We start from the raw sequence: 6,594 nt of genomic DNA on the forward strand, positions 1-6,594 counted from the left end.
TGTATCGGCAAATCAGTCTAATTGGTAAAACCCAAAATCATGATATCATTTTTTTCTACCTCAAGCACAAAGTCCAGAAGCGGTTTCCAAGCAGAAACAAGAGTACTTATGTTCTTTTCTTTTATCAATACAGTCAATTTGGCCATCTCTGCTAATTCCATCAGCTTTTGTAACCATTCGTCCATGGTCCCTGCTGGCTTCTGACAAGGAAAGACAGCCATATTCGCTTAATGTCCTTGTAATTCACTTAACTGCAGTGATTCACTTTACAATTTTGAGATCCTGAATGAAAGACAGAGTGTCAATCTAATCCACCATTATCCAGTTTGGAGCAAAGTGTAGAAATGTGTTTGTCAGTATTGGAATTGGGTTCTGTTTTGTTTTGACAGAAGGCATGCAAGAAGATTTTCAAGCAATACGATCAACGTTTTTGAAATTATTTTTAATGGTTTTTTTTCCAGATCTTTCCTCCTGTTGCATATTATTTTCTTTTTTTCTCCTTTATCATCATCATCAGCAGCAGCACCGTGATAATTAATTTGGAGGCTACATTAAAATTAATCCCATTGCATGCTTGTTTGTTTTATCTTCTGGTTCAATGTGCAATTATTGCTTTTTTTAAAAAAAAAAAAACCTTCTTAAGAAACATACATGCCAGCTTTTGAATCCAGTGCTGATTTTGAGCTTCTCCATTTTTTCCCTTACCATCATTCAGGATATGCCTATAATTAATGCAAAGCAATGGAGGGCAGTTCTGCCCCACAACTTACCCCATTGAGAACCTGTGCAGGCACCTCCACTTGTGCAAGGTTCAGTGACAATGCAGAGAGAAGATGGCTGCCCTCCCCCATCCCAATGCTCACTGCATACAGAACCTGGACGAACAAAAGAGATTTAGCAACCCATGCCTTTTCTTCTTCATTATTTTATCCAGCCTGCATTCAGTACAGGAGTTAGTTCATTTATAAATCAGAAGCCCTGTTAATATTAAATGAGTTGAAAAACTGTGTGTGTGTGTGTGTGTGTGTGTGTGTGTGTGTGTGTGTGTGAAAGACAGACAGAGAGAGAGAGACAGAGTGTGTGTGTGTGTGTGTGTGTGTGTGTGTGTGTGTGTGTGTGTGTGTGAAAGACAGACAGAGAGAGAGAGAAAAGGGAAATGCCACAAGAGGCAGCCACCATATTTGCTGAGTTGAATTCTATCTAGAACTAGAAAAATCAGTTCATCTTTCTTCTACTTGATACAGGCAGTCCTCGACTTACAACAGTTCATTTAGTGACCATTTAAAGTTACAATGGCAATGAAAAAAGTGACTTACGACCATGTTTCACACAACCACTGTAGCATCCCCATGGTTACATGATCAAAATTCATATGCTTGGCAATTAGTTCCTACTTATGACCGTTGCTGTGTCCCAAGGTCATGTGATCACCTTTTGTGACCTTCTGACAAGCAAAGTCAATGGGGAAGCCAGATTCATTTGACAACTGGGTAACTGCAGCGATTCGCGTAACAACTGTGGCAAGAAAGGTCATAAAATGAGCCAAAATTCACTTCACAAATGTCTCACTTATCAGCAGGAATCTTGGGCTCAGTTGTGATCGCAAGTTGAGGACTACCTGTACTGTGAAGAGTGTTGCCATATGAGGACCAAAATGTATCTTTGTAGCAAGTTGTGCATCCTGAACTATGCACCTAGGTATTGCACCCATACATAACATTGCTTCAGTTGAGGAAATTTTAACTGACTAGTCAAGAGTAGACAATTGCTCACCTGAACACATAATTCTTTACTTTTCCAAAGAAAAAAAAAGACTTGCTTCCAGTAATAGAGGAGTGGCAACAAGGTGATGTCACTTATTCCCAACCATCTGACATGTCCTTCTTCCCCAAAAGTAGGACTGCAGCCACAAAGCCCAGGAATCATCATGAGAAAAGGCTGCCCTAACTGTTGACTTCTATTGAGGAAAAATCAATTGCTATACAATCCAGCAATTTAACTCCCCTAGAATATTGATCAGATAGGCTCTCTGTTCCACCCACCACCCAGGCTAGATTTCAGAATAACAAAGATGGAAGGAGGTCTTGGAGGTCTTCTAGTCTACCCCCTTCTTAAGCAGGAGACCTTCTACCATTCTGGAGAAATGGTTGTCCAATCTCTTCTTTAAAACCTCCAGTGATGAAGCGCTCATAAGCTCTGAAGGCAAGCAGTTCCACTAGTTAATTGTGCTAATTATCAGGAAATTTCTCCTCAGTTTTAGATTGGATCTCTCCTTGATTAGTTTCCACCCATTGCTTGTTGTTCTTCTTCCAGGTTCTTTGGAGAATAGGTTGACCCCCTCTTTCCAAAACAAATTCCACTCAAACTGCATTTAACTCTCAGTTCTAAATTTTTAAAAAATGGAACACAGTCTGCTCCCCTTTGATCTGCAGCACTGTGCAAAAACGGCAGCACCAGAGCCAAAACACCAGAGTCATGGGTTAAATTTAATTGTTTATTGAATCAGCTCCTCCATTAAAACAATTTGATTTCCTCACTCCTTCCCATGGAAAAGAAGAAGAGAAAAAAGCAGGATGGAGACGGAGTGAGAGAAGAATGTAGGTGAAAAGGGAAGGGGAAAGGCAAGATAGAGCTAAGATGAGAAGAAGGGATAATTGGATAGAAAGACAGAAAAGTGTTACAAAGAGGGATAAAATTCATCAGAGAAGCAGCTTTCAGTGTAATGGCTAAATCTCCACAGGGGAAGAACAGCAGTTGCGGCAATCATTTGCACTTCCTGCTCATTCCTTTTTCTTTTTTTTTAAGAAAAAAGCTGATTTGATTCTGATCAGAATATTATTTATTCATTGCTATTTATATGGCTGTTCTTCTTGTCACAGTAACTCTGGAAGGCAAACAAAATGTGAACGGAAATCACACAAAACTTTAATCTATGATAAAATAATAATAATCCTCATCAGGCTATTACATGGTGTTCATTTGATCATCCTAACAGGAATCCTGTTTGAACCCAAAGGGCTGAAAAGGATCTTACATCTTAGTTACTTGGGCCCAAGGTTTAACCACTAGGCCACAAGTCATCCTCGACTCACAATTACAACTGAGCCCAAAATTTACATTGCTAAAGAAGAGTTGTTAAATGAGTTTTGTCTCATTTCATAACCTTTCTTGACACAGATGTAATGTGAATCTGGCTTTGCTTGTCATAAGGTCACAAAAGGTAAATAATATGACTCCAGGACACTGCAACCATTATAAATATATGGCAGTTGCCAAGTGTCCGAATTTTGATCATGTGACAAGTGGGATTCTGCAATGGTTGTGTGAAAAATAGACATAAATCACTTCTTTCGGTGCTGTTGTAATTTTGAACGGTCACTAAACAAATGGTTATAAGTAAAGGACCACCTGTACTTGGTAGTAATAGTTAGATGTAGAATTCCAAATTCAGGGACTCTTGACTTGGGAAGCTGGGACAACAAAACTATTGGGAATAGGTAAATGAGTGCATGTAATAGATCAGGGCTCTCCAAACTTGGCAACTTTAAGACTTGTGGACTTCAACTCCCAGAATTTGTGGCTGGCTGAAGAATTCTGGGAGTTGAAGTCCACAAGTCTTGAAGTCATCAGGTTTGGAGACCCCTGTAATAGATTATGAACATAGAAATATGTAGGAGTCCATGAATGTCAGGTAGAATATGTGGATCTTGAATGCCTCACAACCTGTTTGGAGATGTGTAGCTATCAAGTTAAGTTCTTTGCAAACCATTTCTGCTCAGGGTGACAGGATCAAATCTTAATGGAATGAGCATATAAAAATTGTCCCTGGGATGGTGTCTTTCTGTATATCCTATTCTTCACACACTCTTGCAACCATGGGCTTTTTAAATGCCCAGCCCTTGAATATGATTTCATAACCAACACTCCACATCAAGTCAGCCAGAAAGGCATTACTTTAATCTTTTGCTATATCATTTCACTGCTGACCAAAGCATCTTTTATGAGGGTGACTAAAGTCACCTCAGAGCAGAGAAACAAAGGGGCTTCCCCCCCCCACCCGGCACATACCTTCAAAGGCCGACTCTCTCATTCTCTCATCTTCTGCTGCTTTCTATATATGCACAATTAATTTAACACCCAGCTGGCTGTAAAATTAGGTGCTTTCTGTGCATTATGCTTTTTAAATTGCTTTTTAATACTAACCGGCATATCCAAGTCATCCTGCTGAGGATGGGCCTAATATCCTCTCCCAAATTCAGCCTGGCTTTCCACAACCGTGTGAGGGAGAACAAAGTCCCAGCTGTGAATGTTTCCTTAGATCCACAATTCCAACAGGGTCTCCTGAATCCTAATAAATCTTTCCTATCCTGAGGAGGTTTAAGATCTTCCGTTCTCTGATTCATTAAGCTGTGCATTCCTGTTGTTCTAAAAAAAAAAAAAAAAAAAAAAAAAATCATGAACTCCTAGAAAGAAATCTTGAAATGATTGCTCCATTCCATCCATAACTAATAATGCTGATTTTCTTTAATTTTTAAATGTTATTTATTTTAGCATCTGGCAACATTACACACACACACACACAGTTATTTAATACTGTGTTTACCAACAACTTGCAGAAGTTGTTCTAGAGTTTGTCTTGGGAAACCAGGAATCATGAAAAAAAAATCATATAAAATGCTTGTTTATAAATTACTATCTATAGATGTTAAGTAAAACAAAAAAAATTCCAAGAGTTAGAATAACGTTTTAGAAAAAAGCATAGTGGAAATGTTATACTGGCAAAGAGTTAAAGGGGTGATTCTAAATGGAATGGGAACAAGCAAGGAATTAAAGGGATAGATTCTATTTTTTTCTTAACTTGGTAAAGTGGGGTTTTTTTGACCCTGTGCAGGAGTATGGCTACGCTTCCTAACTTAATGCAGCACTTAACACTAGTCCCCTTTTACTAGAATGTAGCTTTGGAATAGAGTAATGGTCCCCACCCTTTTGGGCACCAGGGACCAGTTCCATGGAGAAAGGTTTTTCTTTGGATTGGAGAGTGCGTAAAGAGAGTTTTGTTTGCTGCCTGCATCCCATGAATGGGGTTTTGCTTGTTTGTGCGGATCGGTTGCTGTCATGCCACGGACTGGTACTGGTCCACGGACCGGGGTTTGGGGACCTCTGGAATAGAGCCTTGGAGTGCCTATCAGGGACTTTCAGTATGCAATTCCATCATATATCTACTACATAAAGAGTTTACCTTTGAAGTTGTAACTAGAGTAAGTAGTTTCATATTTGCTCATTTGAGAATGTAACTGTGATCTGCTTTTTAACATTTTTGCCATACGCGAAATAAACTGGTGGGTAGATTTGCACTGGAAGCTAAAGGTATTATAACGCCCTTTATGTCTGCTAAAAAGTTAGCCCCTCTCCTTGCTTTGATGTATTTTGGATTGCCGCCTGAATCGCCTTTTCAAGCTGTTTTATTGAGGACGAAACAGTTGAGTTGTGAGCTGATCTGCAAGGAAAAAGAAAAGCAAATCTTGGCCAGTCTGCAATCTGTGGTCACATCACACTCTCATCCCATTTTGGCAGCCTTAAAAACCCCTCCAGGTTACACTGCTGATATGTACTGCCAAATCAGCCATTTTCACACTAATTTCATTAAAATGAGGGCCAAAATAAGTGTTAACTTTACCTCAAACAAATGTGCACTTTGATTGCATTGCATAACATGCTTAACTAGGTTACTGAATTGAGCCACATTCCAAGTTTGCCTTGCACAACCAAATGGGTTGGATTTGTACACTGCGCGAAGATGCCAAAAAAGTAACCTAAGTTAAATGTTGCTCAGTTTTGCCTATTACAGAAATTTAGTTGCTAGGCCTTTAATTGACTTGGTTATATGTGTTGTGTGAACACAGCTCTTAGCTATCCTTGGTTCTTTCCCTGTGTATGATTAAGAATAAAAAGAAATAATTTCTCTAGGAATGCAAAAGCAGAGCTGTGAAGAACATTAAAACAATGAGAACCAGTACCTTGACTCCAGTCCAGCTACTAATGGAAAGCCAGAAAAACTGACAAGTGTGTACTCCATCATATCTCCTTCACTTTAAAAACAAGTCTAGCAAAATGCTAAATTTCTTTCATACAAATTCTCAGCATTGGCAGCATACCTCTCTGCCTGGAAGAACCTCTGAGTCAACTGCTATCCTTTAAAGTAGGAAATGCTGGAGCTACTTAGAGGTTTCAACATATCTAGGGAAATATGAAGGAATTGATTTTTATTATAGGTTTTGACTAATCAACAAACTAATAAAAATAAACTCTACAACTGGAATATTTTGTTTTATTAAAAAAATTAAACACAATACAATTACATCCACAATAATGGGATGTTATCTATCTATCTATCTATTTCTATTTCTCTCTCTCTCTCTCTCTCTCTCTCTCTCTCTCTCTCTCTCTCTCCATCCACATCTGCAATAAATTATTTCTTCCTGGGAACCTCAAAACTAGTGGAACTATTGAGACTTTATATAAAAATATACTCTATATAATCAAGTGTGATTTTTTTTTAAAAAGGCGGCAGTACAATAGAATGGAAGCTTCTGA

General features: G+C 38.7%; 1 long non-coding RNA gene across 1 annotated transcript; it reads right to left on the reverse strand.

The window, feature by feature from the left end:
- Positions 1-2,620: 2,620 nt before the first annotated feature.
- LOC120299977 lies at positions 2,621-5,374 on the reverse strand. The gene is made up of 3 exons (XR_005554515.1): positions 5,240-5,374; positions 4,204-4,425; positions 2,621-2,884 (listed from the first exon to the last, which is right to left on the reverse strand). It is a non-coding gene; the product is annotated as an uncharacterized LOC120299977 (long non-coding RNA).
- Between the last annotated feature and the right edge of the window lie 1,220 nt (positions 5,375-6,594).

This window comes from Crotalus tigris, unplaced genomic scaffold, assembly GCF_016545835.1.
Source record: "Crotalus tigris isolate CLP2741 ecotype Arizona unplaced genomic scaffold, ASM1654583v1 scf7180000024337.5909745, whole genome shotgun sequence".
Lineage (NCBI taxonomy): Eukaryota > Metazoa > Chordata > Lepidosauria > Squamata > Viperidae > Crotalus > Crotalus tigris.